We start from the raw sequence: 21,016 nt of genomic DNA, 5'->3' as shown, positions 1-21,016 counted from the left end.
TTGGAAAGTTAGAGCCTAACTCAGAACTTGTTGGAGTCTTGAAATTTATCCTTCTTTTAGATCAATCCTAGTAAGCTTTGTGGAGGAGGTCACCTTTAATTTGGGCTCCCATGGAATAAAGGAAATTTGAAATGAGCAAAGGTGGAAAAATGCTTTCTAATACGGGGATTGGCAATTAAGAAGAAGGCATAGAAAAGGGGGGCTGTGTGACAGGGGCACATCTGATTATATAAGAGCTATCAGCACGGATATATTGGGAGGTAGTGTTTGGGATCATAGTAACATGAGAGGTTGAAGGATGTACAGAGTTTGAGTTTTATTCTGTATTGAATAAAATTAAGATTGAAAAATTAAGACTGCGTGATTTTCCTTTTCATCCTAGGGGAACCTGATTTGAGGTCAATTCTCGGAGAACACAAAGAAGTGTGGTGGTATGTTCCAGGTGTGAGTTTAATGTAACTAGAAGGAGAAACTTTTGTCTTGCAGATGTTTTGTTTATGACTATTCTTAGCCACAACCTGTAATTGTCAGTTAGAAAGCAAAGTGCCATAAACATTTTCTTAAGAGATGAGTTTGCTGTCCTTGTACAGCAGATTATCCGTATTGCAATCTTCTGATTAGTTACTAGTAATGACTCTTTATTGCGCTCAAATAATATTCCAGGCTTCATCATAAGCCTTTTGTTATATTATCTGAGTGTCTTATAAGATGTGTACAATTTTTTCCATTTTTTTCTCCAGAGAAGAAACTAAAATGCAGATTTTTAAGCCCATAGATTGGAGGTAATTGAGGTAGAGTTTCAGTGTCCAGACTTCTGACTTGAAAACCTATGCTCTTTCCCCTGTGGTTTCCAAGTCCTGATATGCATTTTTTGTTTTTGATTTTCCAGTTGTGGCAAGGGAAGGTTACTGTAAGGTACAATTGGCCATCCTGGAAGAAACCCAAATGAGTCATTTTGCATTTCTATATCACTGTTTTTGCTGTAAAATAGTTGCCAATACCAAAATTGCTTAACTGCCGTTATAACCATAGTTGATTATGTCTGCCAAAATTATAGTCAATATATCATTTTCTAAATTAGATGATTCTGTACAAAAACTATGTCCTATCTCTCAGCCATTCAACTCTAGTCAGTTCTGTGCATTTTATTTTATTTCAGCTTTTTCAAAGGGGAGCCAGGTTACTAGATGTCCTTTGTGACTGGAGCACACATTAAGTGTAGAAGATGCGAGGAAATACAAGGTCTGAACCCACAGTGGGTCCAGGGGACCACAGTTCTGAGATACCATAGAGTAAAAAAATTGTGGGAGAACAGAAAGAGGTACAGCATTGTGGTAGGATACAGGAAAGAGTGGCGAACCAGAGAAAGAGAGAGCTGGGACTTTTGTGAGGAGGTGACATGATACATAATTCTTGAAGGTAGAGAGGAGCCATTGGAGATACAGGAATCAGTCTGTAAGAGGTGTGTTTATGGTAGAGTGTGGGGGTTTTTCTAATGTGAGCAGTTCATCCTAGCAGGGTTCTGAGACTGAGACAAGGAAGGTTCAAGCAAAGTATGCTGCAGAATTTTGAGAGTGCTTTTTGGAGAATCAACCGTAATACTAAGAAATATGAGTGTGTTCCCACAGGTAGTTACATTGTGCTTCCACTCACAATTCAGGTTTCATTAGTTGCATAGTTGGATGTATCTGATTAAAAAAAAAACTATTATTCATCAAACCTAAGGTACAAAATACACTAGTCTTAAGTTGGTTTAAAGACAAATACTAAGTAATAGTATGAATATGTTAAATATGGCCAGGTTATAACCTCTTACTGTTGGGTGTAAGAAATAAAGTTGTAGGCGATAGGAAAAAAAGTCAACATTTTTAGGAAAAGAGAACCATGAGCAGATTTTCCCATTTGTAAGATAACAGTGGAAAGGATGCACTGGAGGGAGGCTTGATCAGTAGGGTGTTTCCCTTCAGGGAGCTCATAAGTAGTGACGTGGGAGAGGAGGAAACAAACTTGAGAGATATTTTTTTTTGGTTAGGATTAGTAGTAATGGGTACATGTAAATATTATTCCATTAGTGTTTCCAATTGCTTATTCTCTATATTTTATGATGAGCATAACATTGCCAGAGCATGCTATTGCATACATTAAGGTGGCAATGTAGGGGAATTGGTACTATTCAGGAGAGTGGATTTGGGGAATTGGTACTATTCAGGAGAGTGGATTTGGGGAATTGGTACTGTTCAGGAGAGTGGATTTGGGTTATGCAAAAGCACCCCTTTGCCTCATTGAGTGTTACTAGAACCCTCAAAGTTCAATTAAAACATGAGTTTCTCTGGGAAGCCTTTCTAATAAACACTCCGCATTTGCATGAATGCACACACAAGGCAAGGTTAGTATTCTCACTTCTGTAGGACCCATGCTGCCTCTATTCCAGGTGAGATCATACTGTAGTATGCTATTCTGTGGTTGTTTCTTTCTTAGTAGATTGTGAGCTTGAGGGCAGGAATCATCTCGTTCATCTCTATACTTAGAGTACTTGGGACAGTAGACATCTGACAGTCGGTTATTATATGACAAAACGTAACAAATATTCACATGGATGCAGCTATGGAACTTGGTAGTACAGGATATTAACATTTATTTTTATTGGCCGGGGGGTGGTGGTATGCCTTTAATCCCAGCATTTGGGAAGCAGAGTCTGGTGGATCTCTGTGAGTTTGAGGCCAGCCTGGCCTACAAGAACTAGTTCCAGGACAGGCACCAAAGCTACAGAGAAACCCTGTCTCAAAACAAAACAAAACAAAACAAACAACAACAAAACCAACAAAATAAATAAAAATAAAAATGTAAATGGACAAAAATATAGCAGTTTACTGAGTGTGCTACTTTTACTGAATATCACAATTCAAATGCCCACACTTTCATTGTGTGTTCATTTTTAGACATTCTTGTTATCTTTTTCTTTCTCATAGTTTAAGCCTGTTAGGCCTGCTTTACTTCTCTTGACAGGGTTCACACTTTTCCTTTCTTGTTACTTTCTTAGAAAACATCTTCCTCTCTAGCCACCCGGTCCCTTTGATTATCTTTGGCATTAGTCTTAAATGCATCTTCTCTTGGTTAGGCACATTGGTAGTGGGCTGATAATTTTAGTCAGCCCTTTTTTGAAAGGGATTTGTCAATATGAGTCAGAAATCCTAAAACTGAACATAGTCTTTAAGCGATCCTCAACTTCTAGTGCTGTATTCTGAGGAAGCAATCATGTTTCCTAAAATTTAGCTCCCTGCTATCCTGGAGCTGTGTATTATAATGACAAAAAGAGGGGAAAATGGCACCAAAATTACCCAGTACGGGAAGTTGGAATGAAATCAATTGTGGATCATTAAGTAGCCACGTCATTGGATGTTACCAAAGTATATTTCATGATGTGGAAACTTGTTTGTGATATATCCAGAGAAAATTCAGGCCATAAAACACCCTATATAATGCAGCAGATTCCAACTTAAACATATGTACAGATCTTATACATGCCACATAAATCTTTGTATGCACACAAAGGAAAATTACTGTTAAATACACAAATAGGGGTTTGCTACAAATGATAAGATTACATAATGACTTCTACTTTTTATCTTTTATTTTTATTGTCCTATATTTTCCGGGGATACATTTGTTCCTTATTTTTAAAGATAATTCCACCATACTTCATTTTTTAATTTGGTAAGTTTATTTTAAAATAGTTATTCCTTGTCTACCACTATTGCCTTTGCTTTACTTTGGGTTGTGCTTACTAGCCAGCACAAATGCGTCATTTCTAGCCTAGATTTCTATTGCCTCTACACTAGCTCTCTTCCCATCTGTTTTACATAGAAAGGATTTTTTTTAATGAATTACAAATATGATTCTATTCAGCCTTCATAGACATAGTTCAAAGGCTGCTCATTTTCTTAGAATACTATCCAGATGATGAAAGCTTTGCAAATCAGCTGTACTTGGATCCATTTTCTCCTATAACTTGCTTGGATTTATAATCTTGGAATTGTAGGCCACTGTCAGGCAGATGTGAACTGTTTATAGTTGACCAAATGCTGATGTGGATTATATAGGCTGATTGTTGTCAAACACACAAACTATTAGTATTCTATCATCAGAGCAAACATATTAAATACATTCAATAGTTGTTACTATTTTAAGCTGGGTGTAACAGAGGCAGGCAGCATTCTGTGAGTTAGAGGCCAGCCTGATCTACATAGTAAGTCCCTGTCTCAAAAAAAATTACTGCTATTTTACAGATGGGGAAGACTAAGTGATAGAAGAAAAATTATCATAATAAGGGACTTTGTTAAGAAAAACCATTAACACCCTGCAGTGGCTCAGTGCTGTGTACTTTCCTGAAATACCTGTTGATTTTCTCACTCTACATAGACTTAAAGTCCCTTGGCACGTTACATGTGATCACAGCGCAGCAAGAACAGTCCCAAACTGGCATAGTTTTACTATGCAATGTTTCACATTGTGTTAATTATAGAGATTTTCTTACTCACATAACACTTCATGGAAGGGAGTTGGAATAGTTCCAGTTTCTCTGTGTTTCTTTCTTGAAAGTCTGTGCCTTTGGGAATGGGCATCCCAGCAGGAAGCTAGAGAAAATTGTGGTAGAATTGAGTGTACAAGAAGCAGAGCATGTCATGGGGGCCAATGTCATTGGCTATATTTTTTTAAGTGCCATGTAAATGCATTTTTCAGCAATTTGTCCCTAGGGAAGACCTTGGTTGAATTATACAGTTAATCCCATTTACAGAATATAACCCATGAATGCACTATATTCTTGCATTAAATGATTTTAGGCATATGTAAGGGATTATCATAACAAAATACTTTTGTATGAATGTTGGATATCAAATTTTTCTCTACAAAAGTAGAGAAAAAAAGTTGTCATCCAGTCACTTAGTATCTTGTAGTGTGATTTCTTCATTTTTCTTACAAATAATAAGCACTGTGCAAAATGAATGATCTTTAGGGACAGAAGTTATGAGTACAAATCATCTGGGAATGGAATAATATTACTTTACATAGACTACCATATCCCCTTTAAACCCATTAGTTTTACAATTAATATGCCTATATACTAGTAAAAAAGAATCTGTAATTCTCCAGTTCAACATTGAAATTATAGTTAGGATTTCAAATTATTCACTGAATTATTGCAGGCTCATTATGTGCAATTACTGTGCTAGACTCTGTACCAGATAATCATAAATACTCCTTCTGATGCCTTTGGAGTTTGTGTGTGTGTGTGTGTGTGTGTGTGTGTGTGTGTGTGTGAGAGAGAGAGAGAGAGAGAGAGAGAGAGAGAGCGCGAGAGAGAGAGATTAGAGAACGAACATTCAAGAGCTGCTAAAAGAAAGAGAACACTGCAACGAGCAAGCCTATCATCTAAATGAAAATTTTACCCAGCTGATAATTGGGCTGTGTGCCAAAAGGGGGTTATTTTTCTTTCCGTCTTTTCCCTCTGTGGGATCTAGGCAAAAGTGAGCTACCAGATAGCGGATAAGCAAACGATGTACTGGCCTGTTTCTAAACAGTATTACCTATGGAAGGGTGGGTTCCTGTGGCTCCGGTGCAGCACAAGCTTGTCGGTGCTGTGAGAATTATGATTGTGTCAGCTTTTCCAGGGCTCCTGTCCCTGCTGCACAGATTTGGCAGACACCTCAGACAAATTTTATGTCTCTTAAATCTTCCTCAAGCAAGCCTTGGCCCTTAGATTTATATGTACACAAAAAAACCCAAGTGTTTACCAGTTTGACATTTTTGAAGATCAAAACAGACTCAGTTGTTTTTCTTTTTCTTTTTCTTTTTTTTTTAGTTCAGCAAACCACCTCAGTTTAGTCTAAAGAAAAGGCTAATTGCTTTGTCCTACTTTTAAGAAGTAGCCGCAAGTACTCTTTAGAAGTGGCTGCTAATCATATACCTAAAGATTTACATTCCAGTCTTCAGCTTTGTTTCCTCTGTTTCTTCCCTACAAAGTACAATATTTTGCTGGCCTTTATTTTCCTTTTTACACTTTACTGATAACAGCGTATAAAGCTTTGTACGATGGGGACATAGTGAAACGCACTGGTGATATAGAAGGAACAAAGTTGTTTTTTGCTTTTTCTTTCTTTTTTTTTTTTTTAGAGCTCTGTTCCCCTTCCATTTGTAATATTTTGTTTAGTGGTCTCTTAAAAAAAAAATACTGTTCCCTGGCATAATAATGATAGGTGAGAATAAAACTTGGAGAACATTCAATGACTATCCATTAACAGGGCTGGTCCAAAGACATCAGTAGGCAGAGCACAAATGAAAGTTTGGCTGTAATTCACAGAAGCTGAAGCATTATATGGAGCATGTTATAGTAACAATATTGCTTCAGTGGTGGACTGCCTAACAAAGATGGGGAACTCCCTGGTAAGGCCCCCTCTCATCTGCTCCAGCTGCTCTTTTTAGCAACAACAACTGCCAGTGAGAATTGCCCGGGATGGAAACAATCCCACAAGAAGACCTCATGATATGTCCGTCTGCTCTTTCCTCTTTAGTCGTGTGTCCTCGGACACACTTCACTACTATTACATGGGCCGCATGGTATTCCAATTTTCACATTTCAGGCGATGTCAAGGGCTGTGAAATAAATGTGGCATGAAAGCAGAAGGCGGACTGTTTGGGGACATGAGGAAGGGGACTGGCAAGGAAAGGGGCTAAGCCAGCTAGTGGGCAAAGAATAAAGTATAATAATGCCACAATAATACCCATTTATTTCTCTGCTAACCAAACATTAATTTTTGAAAAGATGCTGAATTTAAAATCAAAGGACTTGTGATTTTCAAAGTCACTCATTTGATAAACATTTGATCACTTATAAAGGTCTGGACCTTATGCTAAGCACTGGAAATACAATATGTAATTATATGTAATCCTTGCCCACCTTAATGAGCTCACAGTCTAGCAGAGGAGATCGAACTCAAAGCAGTGACTATATTCTAATCTACACAGGGTACTCAAAAAGAGAGATGGACACAAGGCTTCCTAGAAACACAGATAAAGGAATTACTGCCGGGTATGGGCAACCTGTAGATCCAAACCTTGACTTGGCTGAGTCATAAAGAATAAATGGGAGCTGCCTATATTCTAAGTAGATAAACAAGTTGCTAGCAAGGAGTCTTAGCAGGACAGCCAACATGTAAAAAGAAGTTTGGATAAACGTGGAAAGTTTCGGTAAAGGTATGATGCTGTATGAAATCTACTAGGAATGTGACATAGGGATACAGACTAGGAATTTTGGAAGGTGTCCTGTGGCAAGTTAATGAGAGAAATTGGTTGGTACTAAGTGTAGTCATTGTCTCATAGGCACGCAGGGGTGAGACAGTGGAGGGGAGTAATACAACTGGGTTAGAGGGTTTGGGGAGGCCGAGAAAGTTCACTTTGTAATGTAGCAGTTTTAAAGAAGTGGTATTTTAATCACTTACCCCTGTCCACCAGTGCCACCACCATTAAGCTTTCTTTCAGTATACAGAGTAATATTGTTGCCTTGTACACACAGGACATATATTCCTGTACCCCTTTGTATGTCACTTAGTTGAATATTCAGTTTTTCCACCCCAAATCAGTGATCCTTGCAGCAATTGGGGTTTGATTATCACAAAGGAAATCAGTTTCAGAGCCTAGCAGCTTCATTTCAAAAACATTATGTGAAGCTTATTTATTGCTGGCTGACTCAGCAACACTGAGGCAAGTTGAGGGCACAAGGAGGGAAAGGGACATAGGCTGAATATATGTAAGGAAAAGGCTGCCTGAAAAGTTGCCAGTGTCCACAGCGCTGGAAATCTCTATAGTCCATGTGAGATATACAGGGGCCAGAAGTATATAGATATAAGCCAAGTGCATGTTGAAGGTACATTTGCCTAAACAAATTGTACTATTTAGCTAATCAGTTTTAGTTAATTTTCTTTCCCTGACTCAGAAACCATAAATAGCTTCCTGTTATCCTTAGGAGGAAGGCCAGATTCTCCACCCTGGCATTTGCTGCAGTTTGGCTCTAGTCTGTTTCCAATATTTATACTTCTCTCTTACAGAACTCTGCTCCAGCCAGTTACCCTTTCAGACAACACTTTGGCATTCCTTTATCTATATTTTTAGCTGGCTCAGGGCAGGGACTATTAAAAACAAAACAAAACAAAACTCTGAGTCCCCTACAATATCTTGAATATGGTATCTTGAATACTCTAATGCATCTGTGTCTTTTCTATTGGTTGATGATTATTATTCTCCTACCCTTGTTCCATTCTTTTCAATATCTACCACCATAGGCCTCTACTAAAAATGGTTGCTGAAACAGTCAAATGTCATATATCTGAATTTAGCATTGGGGAGATTGAAGCGTAATGATCACCACGACTCTAAGGCCCACTTGGTCACATGGTCACATAGTTCTACAGCCAGCTTGGGATGAGATACTGTCTCAAGAAGAATGAAAAAGCAAATCAACCAACCAGTCAGTAAATACACGAATAAAAGTTTTGAAATGACAACTGAGCAACTGTGATACTAAATGAAAGGGATCACTGCTCAACAAATTGTCTTTGAACTTTGTGGTATGTGTGCATGTGTGTGTGTGTGTGTGTTACACATGTTTGTACTGATGAGCGTACTAGTTAGCATCTGTGGAGGCCAGAGGAAGGTGCCACTTATTCCCTTGCATCACTCTCTGCCTTATTACTTTGAGGCAGGGTCTCTCTCTTAACTTGGAAGTCACATTTCCCAGCTAGACCTGTAGGCAGAAAGCCCCAATGAGCCTCTGAGTTTCACCCCACTCCCAAATCTATGGCTCCTGACACAAGCCATCTCTCCAGTCCTTTTAAGCACTTTTAAATATGGAGAAAATTCACCATATAATAAGTCTTACCATTCATTCAGAATCACCAATTTTGGTCTAATTGACTCATGCTTTTATAATGTATGACTATTTCCTTTTAAAAATTTGAGGTTTAGTAAGCTATGCTCTTTATCCTTAACCTCTAATTATGAAAACTTTCAAATGTAACAGAAAAGTTGAAAAGAACTATGCAGTGAGCACTCAGATAGCAGTTAGTCATGTTATTGTATTTGGCTTTTGAGTTTATATAGTGTGTGTGTGTGTGTGTGTGTGTGTGTGTGTGTGTGTGTGTGCATGCACGTGTGCACGTTTGTGTGCACACATTCATGAGCACGTGTGTGCCACTGCACGTGTATGCAGGTCAGAGGACAACTTGAGGGCGACTGCTTTCTTCTTCTACCATGTGGATTCTGGAGATCAGACTCAGGTCATTAGATTTGGTAGCAAGTGCCTTTACCTGCTAAGCCATCTTGCCAGTCCCTGTATTTCTTTTTATTGCCTGCATTACCACCTATCTGTCCCTTTCAAACTAAGTTTTGCCATCAGTACAGATTTTCTAAATTCTTCAGTATTTGTATCATTAACTACATAAAGAAATGTTTTTGTGCTCTGAAATCAGTCAAACCTTCAATTATACCTTCATTTGCTATGCTGCCAAAACTCTAATCAGCCTGGGTGTCTTAGACCTGTGTTGCAATGGAGCATGTATCTCTTTGATTAATTTTGAGATGTCCCCCTGTTTTATCTAGTGGCAGTGTCAGGTGCATAGTCCATAAATACCACTTGATGTTCTTGAGCAGAGACAGCGCTAGGCTAGGGCAAAGAATACTAAAAGTCAGCATACATGGAGGAAGGGAGGGGCAAAGGAGAGTCTGAGAAGGCCACAGTTGAATGGGAGGTGGTCCATGAGGACTTAAAATATTATGGGAAGAAGGATGCTCAAGTTCCATAAGTAATCCTCCAAGCAGAGCCTCTATTTTCTTCCCTCTCTCTTTAGAAGCAGTAGTTCTAGGAAATTAGACACAATTGCTGCTTAGTGTAGCACATGGCAAGTCTCCTTGCTGTTGTTTAAATACTACCAATTAATACATTCATTTTGCTCTAATTTATCATACGATGCAACTTAATTTTGGAGGCCATGGGTGGACTACTGCTTTCATATTCTACCTGTGCTATGCCTAAGTGCACCTGGGCTCTAAACTCTCTCTCCCTTTTTTAAAGCCCTTTCAGGTTTTTAAGTGGATTTAGTCCATCACGTTGGGCGCCACTCTGTTGTGATGGGAACGGCAGGCTGCTTCCTGCCACCCGGCTAGCTTTACACCCGAAATAATTACACGGAAACTGTATTCTTTTAAACACTGCCTGGCCCATTAGTTTTAACCTCTTATTGGCTAATTTTCACATCTTGCTTTAACCCATATTTAGTAATCTTTGTAGCACCATGAGGGGTGGTTTACCAGGAGAGATCTTAACCTGCGTCTGTCTGTCTTGGAGAGGAGAGGCATGGCATCCGCCTGAGGCATCTGCCTGACTCTGCTTTCTTTCTCCCACAATTCTGTTCTGTCTACTCTGCCTACCTAATTTTCTGTCCTATTAAAGGGCCAAGGCAGTTTCTTTATTAACCAATGAAAGTAACACATAGACAGATGACCCTCCTCCATCATAAACCTAGTTTTCTTTTTTTTGGAACATCCCCCCCCTTTTTTGCTGTGCCACTTAAAATACAAAGAGACCTCTAATCTGATTTTATTGAGCAGAAATTTTGTGCCAGGTATTGTGCTAGCTGCCATCACATCAGTGTTTCTCCATTCGCCAGACAAGGGAATTTGAAACTTAACACTGTCAGGTCCATAAGCCAGAATGAGAAACTCAAGTCTGTCTGCCTGGAGAACCTAATAGTCCCCTACATCATCAGATGACATTTTAAAACAGCAACAAAACAAGGGACCAGAGAGATAGCTTAATGGGTAAAGGTACTTGCTGTCAGTCCTGATGACCTGAGTTCAATTCCTGGACCCCACATAGTGGAATGAGAGAATCAACTCCCTCTGATCCCCATTTGTGCCATGGTATTTGTGTTCCTATTCTCTTTCCCTCCTTCCCTCCCTCCCTCTCCTACCTCCCCTTTTGTGTGCGTGTGTGCGCACACACATAGACAATAAAAAAGGTTATAAGAGACAAATAAAAATACAAGGAAGTCTCCCTTTACTAGATGGGCTCAGCATGTGATTTATTCATTAGGTATTCAGTTGTATGATTGACTTAGGAAGTATGCCTTAATCATTAAGATTTTGGTATAGTAAAGAATTCTGGTTGCTTGAGTTAAAAATCTTATAGCAGTTGAGTGACTAAGTAGTCAATCAATATAAGCTGTCCAATTTTCTTGCTTAGAAAAATGTATATAGTACCTGAGTAACACTGTGTTGTGGGTACTGACTTGTGTAAGATACCTTGTTATGTCTAGCATACAATAGGTGATCAGCGTATTTTAGGTTACTCTCCTCTCTTCATATTTTTGTGGGGACACGACTGTGCACTTTTAACTTTGACCTGAGGATAAGAAAGTGTTTCTAAATTATTTTTTAGAGTATACATATTTTAAAACAAAGACTGTTGGGGTATTTTCTTGAGTCTGAACAAGACAAGCGACTAACTCTCATGTAAAACATACTTCAAAATAAGCTAGAGATGTAAACTCATAAGAGAGTTGTGATCAGTGAGTGTCTCTGCTTCTTAACACTCCTGGCCAAATTGTGATGTCATTTAATTTTTTTCCCGCTAGACTAAATTTCATAGTTGGCAGCAACTATTAGGTTTGGGCTGTTGGCAATCTCAGCGCAGGTATTTCCAAGCCAACAAAGTAAGGCTGAGAGAACAGAAGTGACTTGAACAAGGTCAGACGGTTAAAAAAAGTAAAATGGCAGCGTCTGGCTATTCTGATTATCTTGTTTGTTTGTGTGTTTTTGCCTCTCTAAGCCAGCCTGTAAAGTGTGCTCCTTACAGGACTTGAGCTCTTTGTTCTCTCAGGGTTTTGGGGTGAAGTGTGATGCATTCAGAAAACATGAAACTTTGTTTTGGTTCAAATTAGTTCATTACTTTTTACTTTGATTACACTCTTAACACTTTCATATTAAGGTTTAGCAAATTAGTGTTGTTCCTCCCAGTTGAGGTCCGTGGTTTGGTTCAAACCCTTGCTTCTTTGAAATCTTCCACTGGGACTTTTGTTTTTGACAAATATACCTAGAATCCCAAATGAACAATGACCCTAGTTCATTTGAAAAGAACAGGCAGGCATGGGTGTGACTGCTGAGGGGAAGCAGTTTAGGATGCCATTTATGCTTAGATTTTAAAACGTGATGTCAAGAAGTAAGCCTTGCAGTAGTCTTTGATATTTCTTCTCATCGGGATGTTTTTATGGTTTCATTTCCATTCTTGCTCACGTGGGTTGAAGGTGCTGCCCCCACCCCACCTCGTTCCCTTTGGGATACTCTGTCAGACGTCTTATAGATAGGGCTTTTACATTTTGACTGAAGGAACAATGCGGACAAAGCATTTTCCCAGTCCTTCCCCGTTTACTTTGTGTGGCAATTCTGAGGAACTTGAGGGATTCGAATTTCAAACTTGGGTTTGTGGGAGTTATTTACAGTGTCCAAAGGAGTATCACCCTGATTCTAAAATAGACATTCTTTCTTTCCCCTTTGTGGAACCGGAAGTTTGGCTGATACCTTTCTTTGCAGCCATGCCAGAGGTTAGGCTGTGGTGGACGATTATAGGTGGGAGGCCTCTGGAGGTCTGTATTTCACACACTCGGCTTTCTGCATGCCAGGGGAAGTAAGCTTTGGTGTTGGGACCTCCAGTGCCTTTGCATCTTGTTTATCCACATAATCAGATGGAAGGCAAGGTTACAGCTTTGGTTATAGCAACTGTCATTCCCAGTGCTTTAAAAGGGAAGCAGAAGGGATTTGCTCTGACCCAGTGTGTGATTAGAAAGCTCACTTCTCACTCTTCCTTTCTCCCTCTGCTGTTTCTTCTAGCTTTTCCTTCCCTTGCTCTTTAAATGGCTCATGTGGCCTTAGCTACTAGTTAGGTAACCCTTTGTGATTCATCTTCTCTACTTCCCCCATTGATTTAAAATAGATTTCAGATAAATATTTTACTGGCATTTTCAGCAACGGCAATGGTATTGGAAAGAGCAATGAGGAAGTTTTCTTTCTTATTTTAAGAGTTGGTCTAAACACTTGTTTGAAGACACAGATGGCACTGGATGGGGCCAAGATGAGCTGACATCTGATATTTCTGCTTTTTTTTTTTTGGCTGTTTCGCATTTGTCCCATGTGGACAGACACACACTTGGGTAACTACCATACAGATGGAAATCAGGACATGTGGGATTTGGCTGAACTGGAGGTCCCCAAACATTGCCTGGATCATTTAGTACCCCAGGTGTGGCCACCCCAGGACTTCATGTGCTAAAATTGTGTCCCAGTATAAGCCAGCTGGTCACTGTATATATAGTATTAAGTCAGCTTGGAGCCTTAGAAAGCCTGACTTTGGATTTTTACCTTGTAGATTTAGACTTAGTCAAGTCTTTTCCCATATGCTCGGCATAGAGATGAACCAGATAGATAGAAAGAATGAGCAAAAGGAGATGTTTATTTTTCAATAGTTAGCATTCTAGATGGGACATGAACTCAGATCCTATGAAGGAAAATGGACAGACTTTCTAGAAAGAGAGAATTAGGGGGCTCCAGTTCCTTTGACAAACTTCTGATATACTATGGATTACTCTTTAAAATGTTTTTTTTAATCCCCTTTTTTGGGGACTTATGAGAATAAACAATGATTCTAATTAGAAGAATAAATAATGATTTAAAAAATCATATTTGTCCTTTTTATTTTCCTTATGTGAGAGAGGTGCTTCACTTCAGTCATTTAGGCAGGAACTGGCTCATAGTGTGGCGATAATAACCTCATACATTGCCTGTCCCTGTATAGTTTGCAGAAGAGCCATGCCCATTATCCCCTTACCTTCATATGATACTCTTGTGAAGCAGTCATGACGTGTACCATCATCTCCAGTTTAGACATCTGGAAGCTCAGGTACAGAGAAGTTATGTTCCTCATCTCGTGTCACCAAGCTGTAGAAAGGGAACCCAGGTTCCTGGAAACCTACCCCGAGGTGTTCCTTCACATGGCTCACATTTTCCCCATAAGAATGTACTTCCTTCCTGTTTCTATTCATATATAATTTTTAAAAATCAGTCAAAAGACGTGTGCTTCACTTTAGCAGATGATGAAATCAAACCACTTTCAGGTAGTCTTTTCTGAACGTCCCTTATCAATTGAGTTCTGCACATAGCTCTTGGTTTTTCAGCTTTATTTTTAAATAAATTAGTTTTAGATAGCCATTTTTCAGGGTTAAATAGAGGCACAAAAGTTGTTTGATCAATTGATTATAGGTGTGGAAGCTGCACCTGGAAAATGGGAGTCGCGATGGAACGTTGGCTTAAAATAATTAGCTTCTTGTCTTTTTGTTAAGAGATGTCATGTTCAATAGAATTTAATTTCTTTATACTTCCCTTGCTCTCAGCCTTTTAAATATAATTCTTTAGGGAAAATGAGCAAATACTCCTTCAGAATGTTGATTTGTCAGGAACAAGGGGTAGCCAGAGGAAAGAGAAAGTAGAGAGGCGACTTTCTATACCCTGGAAGTGTGGATAAGTGTTATTTTGTTTGGAGCTGCGAGCTAAGATTTCTTTTAAGGCATGCAAATCGTAAAGTTCTGATTTGTCAACTGCATGCTGTTTCTTTAGGCACTGATGTATGAAATCCCGAACGAATTCTCCAATGAACATACTGCTAATTGCTTCTCCACCTGCTCTCCAACCTCCCCCCCCCACCCCACCCCCTCCACTCCCAATTCAGCCTCTAAGTGTCCGTCATTGGAGATGGATGGTGACACATGCAGTAATAGCAATTCATAAAAGGCAGTTCCAGCCCTTGTCTTCAAGGCTCCTGGATTTTCCCCTGCCTGCTTTTGTGTAAGTGAAGTGGATAGAAGTGCTACTGGCATCAGAATCCACCTCCCCGTGCTCCGTGCTCCGTTGCTAGAGCTCAGTTGCTCGGCTGGAGCTGAGCTTAACAGAAGCATCGGAGCTGAGCCGAATTGTGCCTGTGGGTTTTTTTCCTCCTCCATGGGGGGGGGGGGGTTAGGGATAGTGTGTAGTGGGGGCTTAGGGTGTTTTGGCTTTTCTTTTTGAGGAGAGAAGAGGGTCAGGAGAGAATAACTCACGGTAGGATACAGCGTGAAACAGTTCCCCGAAGAGTGTCACAATGTTCCTGGTACAATATACAGGTATAGTATGTTTTATTTTCTCTGAAATTTCCCTTTGGTTTCAAAGTGAATTTCTTTCTCTTCTTTCTCTTCCTCTTCTACTAGGCTGAAAGATAAATGGGATTCTAACAAGCTAAACAAAATAGCTGCATAAAAACTCCGTAGCTATGTGTGTGGTAGATTGCTGTGTGAAATCTGGGTTTTCTGTTAAATTGGTAGTCGCGATCCCTTAATTGTTCACGCTTCTCTGCTGTATTCTTGTATTGAATTTCCCAAGTCTTCCATCTGCAACTGGTAGTATGTGATAATGCCCACACTGTTTGCACACAAGACAGTGTTTTGGAAGCAAAAAGCAATTTTGAAACTCTCAGTATGTTGTTTTGCTCTTGAGTTTTTAAGCTCCTGTATTTTTTAATTGGTTGTATGGATTTCCATGTAGTTAAGAGTAAGGAAACTTCTAATGGGAAGCATTCCGGAGCACATCTTTTCCGTCAATTTATTTTCCTTTCAGTATTGAACTCAGGCTGATTAATATCATGTATTATTGTTTATTCTCATGGTGCTGAAAAAAAAAGTGCTGGAAACAGCAAAGCTTAAAATGCCATCCCAAAGCCACCGTATTGTAACATATCATCGGATCTAAAATGTTCCTTAAGGGTTTGCTTAAGCTTTCAGAAAAATATTGGTGCATAATAAGGCAAACTCTGGGGCTCTGATCAGCCACTTATGCGGCTGTTTCAAAGGCTTGCTATACAGCTGTTAGGCAAGAAGGACCCTTGCAAATGAGAAACCTTGAGAAAGTTTCACTTTCCCACTGAGCAGACCAGGAGCTTAGTCCCTCTAGCCGCATGGTTTTGGGGGAACTTTGGATATCATTTATTGCTAAGGAATTGCATCCACATTCTTGTTTCCTTCTTAAAAGAATATCTCCTGTGCTGAGCAGCTAAAAGATCACATTCTGTTTTGATGCGTGGTTTGACACTTGCTTTTGCTCCTCATTAATGGGGCAGTATGCAGATGATGTGGAGAAGGGAGTGAGTAACAGGGTTTCAAGGCTGCATTGAGGAGCATACAGTGAACCTTAGTCCCTGGACCAACAGCTGCTGAATTGAATTGTCTGCAGTTAAAGCAACAGCAGGTTTGTGTAGTCTCCCTGCCGCCCATTTCTTTGAATTTATGGCTTTGGTTTCCTTCCTGGCTATCAGCTGGTTTGTTTCTGGAAGTGTTTTGGAAAGTTGTGCTTGCTAGGTGTTTTCTCCAACTACCAGTGCAGGCACGACTCCCCAAGAAAAGTATCTGGACATTTTAATGTGACAAGTTGCTGAGGTTGTTTTCCTCTGGTTAAATTCAGAGATGTCTTATTTTGTCATTATAAATTAGATAGCTATATTCTCATGGCAAACATTGCTCTGTTCAATACATAGATGTTTCTTGTGTGCTGATAATGCTGGTGTAGATGTCTGGCAGTGCAAAATCCTGGACTTTGTTATGCTCCTGGAATTGCTGTATCTGGGAACACTTCTTTGTGTTAATACAATGTTTACATTAAAAGAAATGGTGGCGTCCCTTTGCTCTCTCTCAATTCAAGGTGAGCACATGGATAATACCAAATTCAACCAGGTGGCCTTACTGGCTACATTTGATTCGTGTGTTAGTAATGGATATGTTTAACTCTTTAACGGTTTTATTCTATTAAAGTTATATTACAGTTGTTGGTTGTTAGGGTCACAGTGGATATGTAAAACATTTCTACAGTGATTTAACTCATACTCTCAGTTTAAGCTCGTAACAATTCTACGTGGCAACAGTAGTGATGTGATCCGTATTTTATAGGTAAGAAAACCGACACTGAGACTCAGAGGATAAGTAACTGACCTGAGGTCTTATACCTACTGAGCGGCAGAGCCTGAACTCATAGATTAAATCATCTGATTAAAAAAATCTGTGTTTACTTTTTCTCCCTTATAGCACACTATCTCTCTAATAATAGGTCCCGGGTAAATTGGACTATGCTACAAGTTGAGAAGACTACATTTAGTTATTTCCAGAAGCAGTCTATTCTTTTGTAACACACTAGTGTTCTGGAGAATTTATATACCAATATGAATAAAAGTAAAAATTGAAATTTTGAGGAAATAAATCTTGTCTGATTTAAAGGTTAATGTAAACTATTTTTCCATCCAATAAGATAATTTGTTGTACTATTTTGCTCCGTGGACTTATAAATGGTTTTCATAAGTATGTATGTATTTGAAAATATCCTGGCTATGAATGTGAACTGTTATGTTTTCAAAATTAGAATATTTTTGCACAGATAACAGAAAAAAATATGTAGCTCATTCATCCTCTTCCTCCTTCCTGTGCTCCTCACTTCTCTCTCGTCTTTTCAAGTTCTCAAATAGATTTTTCAATTTGTTCATTTTAATGAAAAGTCAGACTTTTTGTACCACCAAAGAAGGGAATGCTGTTTCAAGTTGCGTTCTAAATTCAGCAACGGGATCCAGACATTGAGTAATTCACACTTGCTCTAGATCTCGTCTCTGATCAAACTTTTCTTTCAAAGCCTTTGAGGAGACATTGCTCGTGGAGTCGTTCTTACATCAGTTTATGGGAGCTCTCATGTCCTGGGGAAATGACTGCTTTCATGCCATGCACAGTTTCCCAGCATCTGGCAGTGTTCAAGAGTGTTATTAGGGAAATAAGTGAAGCCAGGCATGGTGGCAGCACACACCTGCAATCCCTGTACTTCTGATGCGTAGTTAAAGGCAGAGGCAGGTGGAGAGGCAGAGAGGCAGAGGCAGGAGGAGCACCACAAGTTCAAGGTTAGCCTAAAGTACAGAGTGAGACCCTTCCTCAAAGAGTAAATGAACAACAGAAAAGAAAATGAATCAGAGATAGGACAAATATTGTTATAATGTGTTTATTCAACTTTTAGAAAAATAACATATGAGGATGGTAATGACTATAGTGCCTCAGCCACCATGCGGTTAGAATTTATCTTCATCCAAGATTATGTCTTTAATACATATTAAAGTAAAATAAAGCATTATTTCCTCTAGTTAAGGAAAAGGAGGACTATATGAAGCCCATTCATCTTTCTTTAAGCTTAAGTGAGATTTGGTAATTAAAAAAGGAGTCATAGGTCAAGTTTACAGAAAGGAGAGGTGGGGAATTGTATACATGAGATTGGAAGCTCCATATTAAAAAAGTCTTGATTTTTCAGTGGACAATTTCTCATGCATTTAGAAGCTTTGAACAAAACCCCCTTCTCCACCCCCAATTCACACTGATTCCTTTTCGTGGGAACAAGCACACTGAATTTAAATGAAAAGGAACTTATTGGAGGCTTTTAAAAGAAATTGGTATTTTTTTTTTAACTGGAGAAGAAAAAAGAGTCTTTGATCTGTTTAACGTTCCCTTCCCTGCACTGGGTCCAAGCAAAACTACAAAGCCAGTTTCTGGGCTTCAGCTCTTCAGGGCTGTAAAGCTGGGTACACCTGTTAACTGTGTTCAGTGAAGAAGAGGGCAGGCCCAGCCTACTCAAGATTATCACTGAGAATATTTACAAATGGAAATCCTTACTAAAAATTACTTAATATCCTCATTAAGAATAATCCTCAAGGGGTGGCAACATGACTCAGCAGGTGAAGGCACTTGCCACCAAGCCTAATGAATTGAGTTAGATCCCTGGGACCCATATGATGGAAGGAGAGAATCTGTTCCTACAGGCTGACCTCTGATCTCTACATACTCCGTGTGGCAATGTGGCATGCCTCCCAAACAAAGAAAAATAAAAGTGTTTTAAGAAGGAATAATAATTAAGGCATGCTGTTTATTGTAGTGATGGGAGAGGCGGGCCGCATTCCCGCCCGGCTCCCAGCCGCCTGGCTAGCTTATGCCCCGAAATAACAACACACAAACTGCATTCATTTAAACACTGCCTGGCCCATTAGTTCCAGCCTCTTACTCACATCTTGATTAACTCATATCTAATAATCTGTGTAGCACCACGAAGTGGTGCCTTACCGGGAAGATTCTAGCGTATGTCCATCTTGGGCCGGAGCTTCATCATGTCTGACCCAGAGAGCAGAGGCATGGCGATTTATTAACTTCCCTTCCCAGCATTCTGTTCTGTCTACTCTGCCCACCTAAGGGCTGGCCAATCAAATGGGCCAGGCAGTTTCTTTATTAACCAATGAAATCAACTCAAACAAAAGACCCTCCCACATCAGTTTATGCAGGACAGTAAACTTCAGGTGCTCCTTGGACTCCTGAACAGAATTATGACATCCTAGAGATAGAATACTCATGCCTTTAGGGTTACTGTGCATAGTATAACTAAATGTGTGTTCTCCACTCATGTATACATAGATGAGCTAATATTTATTGAATGCTATTCTGTAGCAGGTTGTTATTTTAAATAAATAACTTGTATGTATGGGTTCATCAACTTCCCATAGGTAGATAGTAGTATTTCCATTTAAACAATTAAAAAACTGAGGCACATTCCTTTTTCTTGGGTTGTTTGGGGATTTCCACGGGAGCCCTTTGGTTAACAGCTCAATTGGATGGAACCCAGCACAGACTTTTAAGTAACCTGCTTATCAGGTCTTAAAATTACTAGGCTTCAGAATGTGTGTGTGTGTGTGTGTGTGTGTGTGTGTGTGTGTGTGTGTGTAATTGCTGTTTGAGACACAGTCTTACTATGTACCTCAGACTGACCTCAAATGTTCTATGTAACACAGATTAGCCTAGATTTTATAGTTTGCCTCTTCCTCCTCTCAAGTACAGTGTTTGTCAGGTAGGCACCACCATATATACCAGTACTAACCCCAAGATTTGATCACTGAAAATTTGCCCCAGAGCCCTTATTCTTAACCACATGCAATATGTAGGGAGTCTCCATATACTTCACTGAAGAAGCTGCATGTGCACGAGTTAAAAGCTGATATTCAGTTGTCTGTGACTTCAGAAGGGCTAGGCACTGCAGAAGCATCTGCTCACTAGACCATTGACACTTTGTTTTTAGTTTCTTTCTGATCCCCATCGTGAATCCTCTATGGACAGAGTCACGAAGGACCACTGAATTCCCAGCAGTTTTGAAATGCTGCCACTCTTCATGGTTTTCATAAGATTTTCAGCTTTGTTTTAATAAAAGTCTTTCCTATTCTGTTGCTTTTCTCTTGATATTTAGCTTTTAGCAGTAAGAAACATTGCAAGTAGAGTCTATTTTTGCTTCCATGCGGCCCAAATGACCAATCATAGCACATCATCTCTGCTTCTCCTACCTGCCCAGTACCTTTTATGCCCAGCTAGTACAATGTTTCCCTAAATACAGATCTAATACTTAGCTGTGCTTCTCATTTTTTTTTTTTGCTAAAGGATTATTTTTTTTAACTAGAGACATTTAGGATAATCTGTGGTTGTATCCCAGCCACCCAGAATGCTTTTCTCCCCCGATGTTACACCATGCAACTTTGTATATCCTATTTATTTATGAATTAGACTACTTCTGGGTCACCTGGTACCTTCCGTATTTTAAAGCTCTTATGCTTCTTCCATGCTATTCTCTACATTTAAATTACCACCTTTCACATCTCCAGCGACTTAGAATCACTTGACACTTAAGATTCAGCTCAAATCACACCTGCTACTGTATTATAGTACTTATCCTTGCTCTGTCTTCCTCTGGTAGACTGAGTTCTTGAAGTCATTAACTGTATTTTTACCCATCTCTCAGCCCACAGTCTAGTGTCTCACACAAAAGCATTGACTTATAA

At 39.4% G+C, this 21,016-nt stretch overlaps 1 protein-coding gene across 6 annotated transcripts in view; it reads left to right on the top strand.

The window, feature by feature from the left end:
• The window catches only part of Enox2 (ecto-NOX disulfide-thiol exchanger 2), a 281,277-nt gene that overhangs the window by 1,173 nt on the left and 259,088 nt on the right, over window positions 1–21,016 (top strand). For 3 of the 6 annotated variants that reach the window (XM_038316243.2, XM_038316240.2, XM_038316239.2), the window contains exon 2: window positions 383–442. The gene's annotated coding sequence lies outside the window, so the exon portion shown is untranslated. The remainder of the gene's footprint in view (window positions 1–382; window positions 443–21,016) is intronic. The other 3 variants (XM_038316241.2, XM_038316238.2, XM_038316242.2) reach the window with 1 other exon arrangement.

This window comes from Arvicola amphibius, chromosome X, assembly GCF_903992535.2.
Source record: "Arvicola amphibius chromosome X, mArvAmp1.2, whole genome shotgun sequence".
Classification (NCBI taxonomy): domain Eukaryota; kingdom Metazoa; phylum Chordata; class Mammalia; order Rodentia; family Cricetidae; genus Arvicola; species Arvicola amphibius.
Note: the sequence above shows the minus strand (reverse complement) of the source record. Positions and strands in the feature narration are given on the sequence as shown.